Source organism: Corvus kubaryi, unplaced genomic scaffold (genome assembly GCF_017639235.1).
Source record: "Corvus kubaryi isolate FWS band 111438036 unplaced genomic scaffold, C.kubaryi_AGA036_p1.0 37396, whole genome shotgun sequence".
NCBI classification, from domain to species: domain Eukaryota; kingdom Metazoa; phylum Chordata; class Aves; order Passeriformes; family Corvidae; genus Corvus; species Corvus kubaryi.
Window position 1 is genome coordinate 2,802,111 of NW_024581135.1, and position 16,653 is coordinate 2,818,763.

Genomic DNA, 16,653 nt, shown 5'->3' on the forward strand with positions numbered 1-16,653 from the left:
CTGCCAGTGCTCCTGAGCCCTCTTGCCGTGGCAGACCATTCCTTTGCTGTGTGTCTGTCACGAGTTTGAGATCTGATGGAGGGAGATGCGTGGGAAGCTTTGACAGAGCGTTTGACGCCTGTGAAGAGCAAATGTCTCTGCTGCAGAAGGTGGACTTGGCACCAGGGTGGTCACTGGCCCTCTGGAGTCCTCTGCCCAGCAGCTCTGAGTGGACGTGTGGCAGGAGAGCAGCAGCAGAGATGGTTTGCAGGGAGATCAAATCATTATTGTCACACTTCTGGAGACAAGACAACTGAGGTTATCAGATAAAAGCACTTCTTGGATAACTTGCAGTGCAAGGGTGGCCTCAGAAGGATGGTGGGGACACAGGAGGGCACCACGTTCAGAAATTTGTTTTCTGTAAATTAACTAAATGCCCTTTTACATTTTCTGGAGGAAAATTAACATGCATAAAGAGTTCCTTGGCTAAGCCTGTATCTCCTCACTTTACTCTTAAAATTCAGTTTAAATCTTTACCCTTTCTCTTATCAAAAATATCAAAACTTTCCCAGTCGAGTCCTGAGGAAAAGCAACTGATCCCGAGGTGGATGCAGCAAAGATCAGGACAAGTTGGAAAAGGAAAGTTCCATCTGACTGAGATGCCAGATTTGATGTATCTTCAGGTTTCAGTTTCCTGGGGTTTTTGATTGAGATTTTTTTGGTTGTTTTTTTTTGCTTCCGTTTTTTTTTTCCTGAAGCAGATAGGACATAATCCACAGTAAACCAGAGCAATACCACAGAATTCCCTTTTTCCAGCTGCCATACTGCCAGATATTTTAAAAAACCATTAAATTATTTAGGATAATAAATCCCAACATGGAGAGAAGAGGAGGGCAGTAAAGCTTAATGTGTACCTTCAGTAAAAATCAACTTAATTGAAAAGTAAAAAAATTCGATTCTGTTGTGTCATTACCAGGGGTGAATTTTACTTATTTGAAGCAACCCAAGATGAATATTTAGCCAGTTTTCCAAGAGCTTGTCATTCTGCAAGCAGATCTGTCTTCTCCTTCTCCATGTACCTCCCCATGCACAAATCTGTGACATCTCCTATCCAGGCACAAATACTTGATTGTAATCACGTGTGGGAAAACTACCTGGAGGTGGAATGCAGCAAAGGACAAGCCACAGGGCTGCAATACAAGATACAAATTATCTGGCAACAAAAGAGCCTTGGAGTTTTATGAGTTAAATTAGGGTTGGCTATCTGCTCTCTTTGTACAAAAAGTGAAAATGTGGGATAATTTTCTGGGGGAGAAAGCAGGAACCCCACATGTGCCTCTGTGCAGGGCTTGCTGTTCACCTGCTGGACCCTGATTCTTCAGGAAGTATTTTACTAGAATTAAAATAACCTGGTATTTTCTCATTCCATCAAATCCCATTTCCAGTGTTCCGCTAATGTCACACGCTAAAGCCGGAGCACCTTTGATCTCATTCTAAGCCCTGGAATAACGAGGAGACATCAGTCAGCCCGGCTTTGGTTTAAAGAAGATAGCACACAGTACCTGTGCTCAGTGTCATAATGCTCACAAAATATGAATGAAAAATCATTTACCTCTTCCCCATTATTATTTGTCAAATGCTTGCCTGCATAGTAAAGCTTTAGGAAAATATCTTCAATTGTATTTTGCACCCAACACTTTGTATTTTGAACCTGTGGCTTTTTAAAGTTCTCATTCACCATATATTATAATCATAATAATCATCATAATAATAATAATAATTACAAATGGAAAAATTTCTTTGAATAGTAAATTTTAGCCTCCTGGGACTGTCAATTGTGGATGGGCTTGTGATTGATCAGAATATTACACAATGGCGTGGTGTAATTCTTTAGTGTGATGTTGTAAAATGGAGTATTGCTTCTGTTATTTTATCCAGTTTGCTTTTATATGACAGGGTTTATTGTGCGTTATGTTGTAGCTCATTCCTCTGTTCACAATGCCTACTGATGTGTAATTATGACTTGTCTGAACTGTAAGAAGGAGCAGTAAGTGAAAGAAAATCTGCAAGCACACTTGATTTATGAGCCCTGATACTATATTACAGTCCTAATCTGCCTGCTTAACTTAGCTTCAGGCAAACTTACTGTATAACATGCTTACGATTAGCACTGCAGCAAGTTGTAGAAGATTTACTCTGTTGGAGCTATGAGACTTTTTTTTTTTTTAAATGATTTAGTCATTATTTCAGTTACAGGTATGGCAATAAATTATTCCCCATATAAAGACCCTGTGTCAAGGAACAGCAATTGCTAAAAGGCTTTTTATACAGTAACAAAGAACAGTGCTTGGAGTGTTTTCCTCACACAAAACATCTTAATGTTATTGGTCATTTTTTTATGATGAAACTTCTTTACACATTCTTCTCACATTCATACAATTTGTTTTATTATACTGCAGCTTTTGTAGCTCAGTACAATCTGCTTATTATAAGAATGTCTATTTGGACCCAGTGAATCTCATATTTTCAATAGTGGCCCAAAATAGAAATTACTATGGATGTGCAAATGAAAAGAAGGCCATAAAGCAATGACCTAATGTCAGGAAGAAAAGATGTAAGGAGATTTGCATTTTTTTTTTAATCACCATTCATGAAGACAGATGCATTCGTTCAGTCTTGGTGAAACTATAGCATATTCAGAGCAGCTACTTTGGGTAAACTAGAGGGGCACATTATTACCCTCAAATAATAAGGATCAGTGTTGATCATTCAGGGCCTAGTTTGGGGCTCATTGAAACCACTGCCTGGCTTGCCATTTGACTTCCCTGGAATCCCTATTATACAGTATTCACTGGCAAATAAGCAAGGGATCTAAAGCTTGATCCAGGGAAAGGCTCCCATCAGTTAAATGGGTGGCAATCATTCCATTTTTTTTTTTTTTTTTCTGAACAGAACTGCTTGCTTGAGTCAAGATAGGTGTTCTCATCAGGATTTTCTAACTGGTCCTTAGCGTGTTATTTTTTCTTGGATTTATTAGCAGTAGGGGTTTTTTTTTTAAATTGGAAATTCATGTCATAGGAAGTGAGAACCAGATGAGATGAACAAACACAAAATACACATCTACAGTGGATGGAATACTAATACAATAGCTGTATAGGAACATTTTCTAGGCAAACTTCCCTTTGTTTTTCATTTTTTTTTATTACCTTTTTTTTTTCATTAACACTGCCATTGTGAATTCTAAATGTTATTTTTCTCCTTTGAAAACACCTCCTTACACCTACCTAAAGGACTTTTATTGTTGCCAGTGGAAGAAGGACTTTCCAAGAGAGACTGCACTCTCTAAGGTATTTGGTGTTTGGGGCACTGCAATAGCAAAGCAGAAAGGTTTCTGAGGGGTGCAATGGAACTGCAATCATATATGGACAGTGGACAATAACATCCTTTAATTAGGAACAACACTATTTTCAAGCTTATACTGCTTCAGTGAAGTTACCGTAAACAATGAGCTTTTTATAGTGCAACAGTAAAGCCTTTTAATTTTTTGGGTTTTATCTTCTACAAAAAAATGGCCTCTGCTATACGTTACAGAGTCACCAAGGAGTTGGCTTTCCTACAGCTGGGCTCATAAATGTCATCCTGAGCAGAAAACCTAAACTGGAAGTGGAGATGTGTGGTGACCACAGCCCACTGTCATCATTTACCATAATGTCCTTTGGTAACCCAGGCCATTTGCAAGGGCAGAACTCACAGCCTGGCTCTTCCAAGTGGTGGTCATCATGTTACAGTCATCATCTGCAAGTATTTGTTGATGCTATTGACTGAACAAAAGGTTTATGAGGCAGAAGATGTATTTTTCTAAATGCTGCTGTGCTACCTATAACCTAATTAACTTTACTTTAGCCAGCTGAGTACACCTGGAAACCAAATATATCATGTGGCAATTAGCTTTCTTCGTTCTGGCTTAGTACACTTAAGTTGCTCATTGAAAAGGTTAAATATTGATTGAAAATGGATAATAGAATCATATTACAATTGTATGCTAAATGGCAGAAGTTGCCTGTAAAACATTTCCAGTTACCCCACAGTAATTCAGTTGGAGAGCAGCAATCTGCTGCTAAAGCACCCAGGCACAAAATCAGGGACAAATATAAATCACCCACAACGCAGCCGTTCTTATCAGCATGCCGAATTCACACAAACATGTTTGGAAGTTCAGTCATTAATTATTGTGATGTTGAAATAATAGAATAAAAATAATAATTGCTTGTGAAGCTATCTGTTGCCTCCCTCCTCCTCTGACGGAGGCACCTCTCTGTCTCTGCCTTTCTCTCGTGCCATGGGAAGCCACATAGACAAAGTATCAAGTGATCACATAGCATGAACTGCAGCCCGAGGCAAAGCTTGTTATTTTACTTGAAACGGTGATGCATTTAGGACCCAGAAACTGTCAATAATTTTTTCTGACTTCCAGGGGATAAAAATTCCAATTACAGGAACTTTCCTGTGAAGCTGCAATAGTCCAGTGCCACATATTAATATTACAAAACATCCTTAGCACCTATCAGCTCAGTTTTATCTGTAGTTTAGATCAAAATTGCGTGGATCTGTGAGATTAAGCTGATTTAGTCTAGTCGTTGCTTGTTTTGAAAGGTGGAAAGTGTATCTTCAGAGAAAAGCTGGTCGAAGCAGGCTCTGTGGACAATAACACAATTTGACTTGGCATCCTTCAGCTAGTTGGCTTCAGTAAGTCTGAGAATATACACTTAAGGGCCTTTGGCCATTTTTATCCCTATATTTTTTCTATTAAACATGGGTTTAAGTTTCCTAAGTCATCGCAGCAAAGACCTTTTCTGAAGGAATGGGCTGAGGAAGTGTTTTTTAGGCTCCATCCCTTCATTTCTGGGATGTGGGAGATGAATTCAAATGTGTAGAGAAGTGTGCAGAAAAAAATTATCTGTTCTTGTGCTCTACCCCCAGGGAATCACAGTGGAGATTAAAAAAATAGACAGGGGAAGCATGAAAAATTTAACCTTGCAGAGCATGTCCTCAGAGAGGGGCCATGGGGAGGCTCAGTGGTGGGGTGGGATCAGAGGAGAAACCATATGGCTGCCATGGAAATCCTTGGGAAAAGGAGGTTGGAGATGGAGCTTCACATTCCTGTGGTGATTTTCTGCTCACCTGCGAGGAGCTCAGTCCTCTCTCCTCACCTCGCAGCAGCAATGCACGCCAACATTATTCCTGGTGCTCTCCCACCACGCTTTCCCATCTGTGCCACTCCTGGGGAGTGAGAAAGTGATGATATAACCCGATTTAATACCACAATAATATAACCACACCAGAGAGAGTTCCTCCCACTCTGCACTTCTCCGCTTTCTCCTCCATCAGCTGGGGACTACATCTCCGACTCTCATCTTTATATATATGAGGTCTGGTCTTATTTTTCTTTTTCTTTCTCTTTTTTTTTTGTTTTTTTCCTTTTCCCTTTAAATAACACTGCTGTGCTCACGTGGCATTATTGGTTGTTAATAGCCCAGTGCCAATACATCTCTCAGGGATGGGCAGATGCGCACACGAGGCTGCACAAGGCATAGCTAACAAATGTGTTTATTATTGACAAAACAAGAACTGCCGTGCTGGAAGATTAAAACTTGACTGCCTGAGGTTCCCCCCTCCAGTTAACAGTTCACAGCTTTGTTATTTCAGGTCAGAGACAAACTAAGCCTAAAGATGTGAAGCAGAGTCCGAGTGGCCACGGAGGTGAGGCTGCAGCAACAGCAACACAGGATTAGTTCTGCTCGTTGTCTTGCTAGTTTTGTAAAGGCACCCTGGGATGAAGTTACGATAAAAATATTTTTCACAATATAGCGTTTTCTGAAAATCTCATGCTCATTACTCGGAGGTTTTGGATATAAATATTAAATACATAATTGCACAGTGTTTCCTTCCTTTTAATAACGGAACTGTTGTAGCTGTGTAGGTCTAAGAGTCTACAAGAGACACAGTTTGTTAGGGGTAAACAATGCCTCAGCACTATATTTGCTGTTAACCTTCTTTATTTTAGCATGAGGTGGGTTGGTTGGTTGGTTGTTTCTTTGTGGTTCCCTAATTTTTCTTTGGATCCAATTTGCCTTGGATGCTTTAGGATTATATACAAAACCTCCATATGATTAGTGCAACATCTTCTGTTCATTTGGCTCAGTGAAAGTGGATGTTGTGTCTTTAAAAAAGGTTCCCAAATCAGTAATTACCTTTGGAGGCAAGATTAAAGTGGCTTTTGTTATTTAATATTTCTTTTCCCTGCACCTCCAAATCAAAGTTTAATAGAAATAATAATCAGACATATCTGCTAGTGTCACAAAAAATAACAAAATTCTTTGTAATGTGAGAGAGACACAAAATAATGCACTGGTTGTACAGTCAGGTGCTGAAATCCAAATATAAATAGGAAGAGACAAGAGAACATGTAAGATGTATGAGCTTTGATACACAGGTTGAGCTTTTTTGTTTGTTCAGGAAATTCTTTTAGCAGTTTTCTTGTATTATTTGGAAACCTTGGCATTTGGGTAGGTACTAAGGTCCGTGCATTTCAATTTTTCACAAGGAGTAGAACAGCTTCAGAACTATCAGAATTGCTGCACATTTTATTTTTCATTGGTCTGTTAAAAAGGTGTCTTCACCATGGTTAATTATTAACCTTTCCTTGTGTATAATGGCATTAGCTTAAAAAAAAGAAAAAAGGGAATAGAATGTTTCTCTCTGTTATCTCCTTGGTTGGTTGGTTTGGGTAATGAGGATCCCAAATGAACCTCCTGCAATTTTATACATTATCGAGCCTAAACCTTGACGTTGTGCGAAATATTTCGAAAGCCTCCCTCGATCCAACTATAATGCTGCTTAAATATGTTGGGCAGCACGCACCCTACCTTCCTGCATCCTGCCAAATGAACTGCAGCATTCCAATATGGTGCCACATGTGCATGGGAGCCCGTAGCACTTCTAACAGGTGCTGCCGGAATGCGCTTGACAGAGATATCGGCAGGAAGGTCATCTGTGACAACAAGCACCCAAAATATCACTGCAAGGTTACCTCAGCACTGCCAGGGTGCTGCGGCACCAAGAAAAAAAAGGTGCTGTGTTATTTTTTCTTGGATAAACCAGGGGAGAAAAAAAAATGCTTCAGGAGGAAGGTTTGGGATGAAGTTAGTGAGGATGTACAAGGGAGAGCTCGAAAAGGTGAAAAGGGATACAAGAGATTATGACACTTTCAGAAGGGCATCTCTTTGAATTGAACAAGTTGGACAGAGAAGGAGCTGCTGCTCTGCATCTTCTTGCATGGAAATTTGTTTCCTCCAAGATAGCAGAGTTAAAAACATAAAATAGAGACGAAACCATAAAATACAGAAGAAACATAAAATACAGACCATATCCTAACCATAAAGAGTGGTGGAGCTTAGGCTCTTTTATGAGGGCAAAGGTATTTTGTATGATTATTATTGCATTTTGCACTTATTGCTGTGTTTTCAGGGTGGAAAAAAAAGCCCCAAACACAACCCAACAAACATTCCCTGCGTTTAGGCTGGGACTCCGGCAATCTGTCCTCTGCATCGTTCTTGGCCTTTGTCTGACATTTATGGTCTTATGTTTATCATTGTGAGCAGAGACCCAGTTTGCTCCTTCTCCTCTCCCCGCTGCTCCTAACGTGGCATCTGAAGCTGTTAAAATTATAATTAACAGGGCTGCATTTCCCTGGGATTGATTCCCACGAAGGGGCTTTAGCAGATTTCCCTGCAAACTGCTACCGTGCAGCCCAACAATGCATGGAGACACTTTATATCTTATTTGTATTTAAAAGTCAGATATTTTGTTCTGGATAAACTTCAGAAATGCTCTTCAATTCTCAGTGAGGCAAGCATTTCAATTTTCTGCAATATTAGCAGGGGTAACTAATGATGGCTAATTTTTGCCTGTAGTATTTCCCTCAATCTGCTTGTGCACTTTCAGTTACTCTGGCAGCAGCAGCATTTGTACATTTTCTGGTCACTAAACACTCAAGTACAATTGTAAGTGATCAGTTTACAGTTGGCCAACAAAAGAGCTGCGGGAATGTCTAAAAGAAAAAGAAATTTGAATAAATATGCATGTGTGTAGCCCATATTCTGTGGGCAAGAGAGAAGGACAGAGGGCAACTCAAATATACTTTAGTTATATCAAAATATATTTTGTAAATTAAGATCATGTATTTATCCTGCCATAAGAAGGTCCAGGATAAATCCAAACCACCCAGATTTTGAAAATACATTAGCATGTTTCTTCATGTTGAAAGTAAAACCTCTTCATCCATTTTGTCTCTGATTATTATTTCCTTCGTATTATTTTTTTAAATATGTTCAAACTATAGGTTTAAGACAGAGGCAATTTGTTATACATCAGAATTAACACCACCTTATGAACACATTTGAAAGGTATCTAGTTCAAAGAGAATATTTTAGATAGGAAGATAACGTTTTAAAAATACACAGTTGTAAAACTGCATGAGAGTCCTCTCACTGGTAATACCTCGAAAGTGGGGGGCTTCAATACAATTTGTTAATCTTCCCAACTCCTGGGCTATTCAGAAGAATTGAACATAAACGGCAAGGAAATATTTTTAAATGAAGAGGCAGCTCACTTGTGCCCTTACTAATTAATATTTCCCTTTGAAATTTAATTATTGTCTAGCATTTTGGACGGTGCTATTTGTGATGGAGTGGCAAGAACAGTTCAAATTAAATCAGAACTCTACGGAGACAGTTCAACAGCTCGTGTCACAGGGAAACTTTTGTAAGAAATCTCACATCCTGCAAAAGATATTTCTCTGTTTTTCTGTGAAGAGGTGTCATCGTTCGTGACACCGCTCTGCAGACATAATGCCACAGAAACAGGGGAATGCACCGTGGGATTTGCATGTTTTATACTAAAATCATCTGAAATGGAGGAAACCTGCACAGCTCCATGCCTCGATCAGATCAAATCAATGTGCACTAAAAGGGAAATCCGTCACATTAAGTATCAAAATATTAAAGGCTAAATTACGGCATTTGCAGCGGCAGCCTCCGGGGCCCGGGGGAGAGGGGCAGTGCTGGAGCGGCTGCTGGAGGCTCTGCAAAGTGCCGAGGTGCTCAGATATCCTCCAGGGACACTGGGAAAGGCACTTAGGAGCGGCGTCTCTCTAGCCCAGAGATGCTGAAAGAGATACTCCTGCTCAGCACCACCTTCCTGGCGCTGGGTACCACTGGCAGAATTCGGACCCCGAGTCTTTCCTCGTTCGCTCATGGCCAGGGGGAGTGATTTAAGTGTCAGTTGTTATTACTCCTCTTTATCAGTGTACAGAATATTCCTCTGCTGATCCCTCCTATCTCTGTCTCAGGACATTAGGAGACACAAACACAGGCTTCTGCCCCTGCTCCTGCCAGCCATGATCCTGTGAGCCGTGAAAGGCCTCTTCTCCCCCTCTCTGCCACCTCCAATAGCTTCTGAGTGCAGGAAAGACATCCTGACTGTATGGATTGGAAAAGGCAGGAGGCAGAATGCTTTGCTTTCATCATCTATTGTTGTGAATAAAAGCCACCATATCTGATCCTTAGTGTCAAGGCCATAACCTCAACGGGTGAATCCGTGTCGGTTCACAGAACTGGGTCTGCAGCCGTGTCTAGCAGCTGGTCTTGCCTTCTTTTCCCACCTCTTGGTGCTGATGACTATGATTTCCTGCTGAAATTGCAGAAAAAGGTGAAAATTTAGTGCTTTAAGTGCTGCACACACGCACATATGTGTACGAGGGATGACAGAAGCAAATCACAGATTCACAGAATGGTTTGGGGTGGAAGGGACTTTGAATATCTTGTTCCACCCCCTGCCATGGGCAGGGACACCTCCCACTGTCCCAGGCTGCTCCAAGCCCCAATGTCCAACCTGGCCTTGGACACTGCCAGGGATCCAGGGGCAGCCACAGCTGCTCTGGGCACGCTGTGCCAGGGCCTCCCCACCCTCACAGGGAAGAATTCCTTCCCAATATCCCATCTAACCCTGCTCTCTGGCAGTGGGAAGCCACTCCCCTCATCTGGACCCACTCCAACACGTCCACACCATGAAGCGTCAGCAGTTTCAACCTCCTAATAAAGCAGTGCAGTGTCATAGGTGACACTAAAGGTGCCAATAATATTTGGAGGTAAATTTTCCCCTAATCTTAGGAGTCAATTTGCTCTGGAAATTTTGAGGGCTCAGTCCAACCACGACACAAGAGCTGGCAGAGCTGAGATCACCCCAGACCTCCTGACTCCGGCCCACGGCCGCCACCCGCAGCACCAGGATTTGTTGTTAAATCCCAGTTTCACAAACGAGCTGTTCATTTGGGATATAATGCAGGATCTATCTTTGGGTGTATTTCCATGCATTGTTCAAAGAGTTGCAGCCCAGTCAGCACATTTCAAGTGAAACACAAAGTTGTTCCTAATATGATGAGGGAATTTCTCTGTTGAAGTCTAGGCCAGAGACTTTGGTGAGTCACCAGAAAGTGCTTCTCTCAGCAGCAACAGTTCACCCTTAACTGTTGTTTTGGAACATGGGGCACTACGAGAAAATGAGAACTATCATTTTATCTCCATGTATTTTTACTGAGTTAAATTCTGTTGTATGTTTTCAGTCATGACTCTTGGAAATGTGAGCAAGTGCTGTGTTGGTGCCAATTCTGTGAATCCCATGTCTCAATCAACCTGGAAGTACAATGATACTATTCATCTCTTCTGGGAAAAAAAATAAAAAGTAATTGTGAAACCTTAAATAAAATCAGAATTCGGATTTAATTTGGAAAAACAGAGATCTGTGAGCTTACCTAGAGCTCTTGAATCCAAAAGCCCATCAGAGTAGGTTTTCTTTGGACATTTTCAGGAGTTCAGAGGATGAGAATGGATGAATACATGTTATCCCTTGGAATTCTTGGATTTGGTTGGCAACACGAAATTGTCAGAAACAAAAAAGGCAAAATAAAAAAAGGCACAAAAATGTCAGAACCTCAGCCTGGCTGGGCCTTAAAAACACCTGAAGTTCAGGAGGTTGGTTGGGTTTGACAGCTCAGTTGCTGATTGTAGCTCATTTGGGAAGGATGAGAATATTTGCAGATGAATTTATGGTTGTGATGAACTCAGGAATTCCTTGACCAAATGGCTGGAGCAACTTCTTGTGAGCCAACCTAAGGCGAGGAAAGCCCCATGTAGATCCAAGCTCAGATTTCCTTCTCTGACTCCAACCTGAAAAGGAAAAAGATCTTCCTTCAAAAAGATCTTCCTTCCTCTGTCACAGCAGATCACAGAATATCTCCCCCCTATTTCCACATGATCCAAGGAATAGAAAGAGGTTTTGGAGCCATGAAAAGCTGCCCTGGATCAATTAGCAGATGAAATCTGTGATGAGGAAAAGACCCAGAGATGAGAAGTTACAGAACTGACTTGTCTCACTGGTGCATCTTCCAGCATCACTCACGGGCAGCAAATGTTAGCTAATGGAATAGCAGTGATATTGTGGAATAATGACTTTGTTGGAAGTTGACTCCAGTTTGAAATTCCCACAGAATGCTTTCACTTTCCCTGGGCCAGGGGAACCCATAGAATGTATAAATTCTCTTCCCAAGGAAACAAAATTAACTACAAATCAGAACAAATATTTAAAAAGAAGGTAAAATCTCCCTTTATCTGTTTTCCTGCTTGCAGGTCAGTGCTTCCAAATCAGTTGAACATCGCTGTACGTTGAATGTAGCATAATGTATGTAAATAGACTGGCAATTAGAATGAAGGGAAATGCTAATATTTGGTGATGTTACAAATGAGGTCATGGCTATTTTTTATGGTTTCTCCTAATAGAATTGTACATTCGCCTTTCAAAAATGTCAGTAAAAGGACCACAGGAAAAGCTATATAAAGAGGGGGTTTTTGCAGTCTTTCTTACAGTATATTTAGAATTTTGACATAATTTGAAATTTATTCTTTTTTTCAGTTATTTCTTTGGGGTTCTTTTTCCTCGTCTCTATTGTTGTTTTATGCTTGATGGTTGATTTGCACATAAATTCCTTCTGCTATGTTGAAAGTCACACGGGATCCGGCCCTTAGGGGAAATATTCACAAGAGATTTGGTAAAATATTGGTTTATATTTCACTGATTTTTCCACAGCAGCAAAGAAATATTATGCCACTGTGGTCATTTTAATTTTCTCTATTAAATTGACAAAGGTGGGGGGAAATGAGAACTTGAAATTTAGCTCATCAAAATGAGAAATATTTCTGAAAATCCTAGAAGACAAGAAACTTACTCCATTTTTTTATATATAAAATAAAACAGCGTTCTGAAACTAAAAATAGGTAAATACTGAAGTTGTTGCCCAACCAGATATACCTTGTGATGTCTGAATATTTATTCTTGCAGCAACAGAACAGAATTTAATTGTTGGTGGAAGAAAAAAAAAAAAAAAGGAAATAAAATTAATGCTAAAATTTGCATTTACAGTATTTCTGGTCCTTTTAGTGTGGGAGGCCCTAAGCTCTGCTTTGGGATCACACACAGGCATGGTATCTAACACAAAACTTATTGTTGAAATGTGAATCTAGAGAAAGGAGAATATTTTAGTTGTGAACTGCTCTGCAGTCAGGAATTCAGCTGCCTATCAGAAAATCTGAGGTATCTAATAGGGATTTTGGGCCACCAAAGATCTCAACTAAATAAATGATGATTTTTCTGAAGCTGAAGGCTACCCAGAAGGATAGACAGGGATTTCCAAATGAACTTTTTTACAATAAAAAATTGCTACTTTTAATGGAAATTTAACCCTTCTTTCACAATAAGATTTTTTTTTTTTTCGAGAGGGAGGAAGTAGAGAAGCAGCTTTGGACAAAAATACCCCAACAACCAAGCCAGAAAAATCAGGGCTCCCTCTTACACTCAGGCTGCAAACATATTTGCATTGGCTTTTAGCTGGAAAGTAATCTGGCACATAGAAACCAATAAATGGTGGGTTTCCAGTGGCTTCCACCTGTTAAAGATTTGCAAGACAGCAGTAGCCTTTTCAAAGCCATTAATAATGCAGAAGGTCAATATCTAAACAGATATATTGAATTACACTCTGTATCATTATAATAGCCAGACTTTTTGTATCACAGGTGATTTTTTTTTTTCCTGCCATTTGACCCTTTCAAGCTAATTAAAATACACAGTTTGGGTTTTTTGCTAATGTTAGGGATACTATTGTGCTGCTTATCCCAGTGGTTGCACTCCTCAAAATGGATAAAAAAGACACTATCCACTGCAGCAAAGTGTATATTGATTTTTGTTAACTTTGCAGCTCCAGTCACTCAACAAAACTCCCCGAACACCAGAAAATCAAAAAAGTTAAACCCAAAAGTCTTTGAGAAAAGAGTGTTTTCACAACAGTGAGAATATTTCACACCAGTATTTTTTTTTTCTTCAGATTATTATCAGTTTATGTGGGTTTAGAGGTGTACAATGTATAGAAACATTAGGAGTTCAGTGTTAGTGCTCTGCAGTGATCTGCAATATTTCAGTATTACAAACATTTCATTGCTGAAAAGGTAAAGAATCAGGCAGTGCATTCATTTGCTGTTATGCATTTTCCCCATATGTTTTAAAATCCATAGTAATATCAAATTCCAAAGCCAGGAAATCTGCTGTCGGCGTCTCCCATTGACATTTTCTGTTTGTGTAGAGGAAAATCAGGTCAAACCAAGCCACTAACAGCATCACAGCCCTGTTTCTGCAAAATATTTTGTCACTACAGAATGTGGTGGTTTCGTTGCATGTGTTCCAGTTTTCTGAATTTAGTGATTGATCTCAGGGTGTTTGAGAGCTGAATCTTTGCTGTCTGAGACCTTAAAAAACTCTGACTGTAAAGGTTTAATCCAAACCCCGTTGCCTTCACTGGTAATTGAATCAGACCCTAAACACAGATCACGTAAAGTTGAGTGACTTATATCAACAGGGGGGGATCCCTGATAGTCTTCAAAATAATAGAGAAGCACAGAACCTGAAATTTAAGGAAAAAAATTAAATGAGATTAAATTCTCTTCTACTCAAAACTGTCATTTTAGTACGAAGTTCCTTCAAAATCAACTCATTTTCCTTTTCAGCTAACTTATTTGGTTTAATTAGCAGCAAACACTCCATTGATTCCTGTCCAACAAAGGAAAATTCCGTAGTTCAAATCTCTCTGAAGGAAAATCCCATTCATTTAAATATAGGAATTACAGTTGCAAAACGAAGCAATTTTCCTTAACAATCTGTGAGTGAAAAAGTCCTTATTGGAAGTTAAAACTGCCTTTGAGTGGAAGATTATTTTTCCCAAACCATTATGCCTGTTAGCCAGGAATAGATGTAGAAATTTCCTTTGGAAACTACCTTCTAAAAGGGTAGTGAAAAATCCATGATGATGATGATGATTAATATTATTATTCATTATATTAATAGTAATAATAAGAAGGAGCAATTCTGATTTTGCTAAACAGGAAAGATGTTGGATCTGAAAACACACAAGGGCATCAGCTCTCTGTTTTTGGAAGGTGGAGAGAACTGGCAGTAGGGAGGTGAAGTCAGATACCACAACTTCACATGAATTCTGTGATTCAGGTCATGGATTAAAGCGCATAAAAAGGCTGAGCCCAAGAAATGTTCCTGTTTCTCTCGCTCTGCTCTGCTCAGCCCATCACATATGTGACATGTAAATTCAAACCCGTGGCTCTCACCAACCGGCCAGCTCGAGTACAGTATGTGACACTTTCTCAGATTCCTACTGACACGCAGATATTGCCAAAAATATCATGTCCGACTTTGCACAAAGCTCCACAGGCACAGAAATATTTATTATAAAACATTTGTCTTCAGAGGAGAATACTGGGCTCCAGGAGAGAAGGGTTTTTATGTTCCAGATTTCCCTGTCAGAGATTACGCCGTCTAACAAAACGTGTGCTGAGCCTCTTTGGCAAAAACCTTTTCCCTTAATATTTGATGTTTGCTTAGTTTTGTTTGTTTGCTTGGTTTTATTGCTGTCAGTGTTATTTCTGGTGACTACATGACTCAGAGGGACTAGAAATAAAATTAGAGACTTTCACCTCTAGGTCAACAGTTTCATTCTGGCCCAGAATACAGGGACCTATGCAAAATAACTCATTGATCTCACTCCAGTTCCCAGTTGGCAAGTGTGCATATCACAAACTCTATCATTAAAAAAGGGCAATAAATTGTCATCCTTTGCAGCAGTCCCAGAAGTGAGCTCAGTGTTTGCATTGGCCTTGCTGCTGGATCACCCTCTCCAGGAGGGTGTGTGAGGAGCTGGGGGGTCCTGGAGGTGGGGTTTCCTTTCTCCTTCCTGCTTTCCCTGCTGGAAAGCAGAACAGGGGACTGGATTTTGCAGTGCAGCCTCCCAAATCAACAGTACACCTTTTAGCCAGGTAATCAGATGTAATTTCATAAGCACATGCTGCTTGCTAGCCAAGGCTTTTTTTTCCAAAGGATGTGGTCTTGATCTGCATCAGGTTCCTTCTCTCCCCACTTAACACCATCTGCATTTCTTCCTAGTCACGGGAGTTCCAAATAAATTGCCAAATTCATGGAGGAAAAAGGTGCAGAGAGACAAAGAATTGGGTAACTCTGTCTTAAAAATTACCTGTTTGACCTGCTGCTCCCAGAGCCCAGCTCTGAGATAACAGCTCTCTCCCCCACCGAGATCAGAGCCTGGATCTCTTTCCTCAATTGAAACATAGACAAAAAAAATTGCATCTCTGTGATCTGTACCAGTAACAAACACTCCTGGTTCTACAGAAAGATTGGAGGGGGGGAGCTATTATATTTCATTTTTGGCATTATTATTGATCCTAACAGGTGTTTTGAACTGAAGACCCCCTGGCTTACAGGGATCTGTACAAACCCTCAGTTTAAGCAACAACAGAGATGTCACTGGTGTTCGTTCACTAAAGAGCTATCCAACCTTTCTTGTAGATCCCTGGGTACTTGTAATCCTGCATTCTCCAGCCCATCACATGAGCAGGAGCATTTATCCCGGGATCTCAGCAGCACAACTCCTTGCTGGGTTAATTTATTTCTCTTCCCTCTCCATCCTGCAGGTTCATAGCTGCTTTCCCCTCGTATTTGTGCGTGGCTGGGCCGTTGTACAGGTATGACTGAGTGCTGTCTGCTCCCACTGGATCTGGGATCATTTGTCTTCCGAGATCCAGGCTGGCTGCACCACACGACAGCACACAGTGACAGTAATTTGCACTGATCTGCCCCCACTGCTAGTCCTGCTGCTACAAATAGCAATTGATTATAATGCTGTAGTGTTATTGACTGTCACTATGAACACAAGCTTTATTTCATTTTTAAAGTAACACGCCGCAGATTTACTTAGCAGACATGGAGCAATAACTGCAAAAAAAAAAAAAAAAAAAATCTAAAAAAATAAAAAAAAAGAACGAAATCAAAACAATTTGAGGCGGGGAGGAGGCAGAGGCAGCATTGCATAAAACACCGGGAAAATTAATTAATGCTACCAGATGATTATGATACTGCAGATGAGCAGAAAAGCTGTAGAGGTTGTGAGGGGATGAATCTGTTCATATTTCAGAGAAACAATGCTGATTT

General features: G+C 40.3%; 1 long non-coding RNA gene across 1 annotated transcript in view; it reads left to right on the forward strand.

Moving 5' to 3' along the window:
* Window positions 1–16,401, forward strand: part of LOC121670745 — a 230,032-nt gene extending 213,631 nt beyond the window's left edge. The window contains exon 3 of the long non-coding RNA XR_006018240.1: window positions 16,137–16,401. This is a non-coding gene — a long non-coding RNA (uncharacterized LOC121670745). The remainder of the gene's footprint in view (window positions 1–16,136) is intronic.
* Window positions 16,402–16,653: the final 252 nt, after the last annotated feature.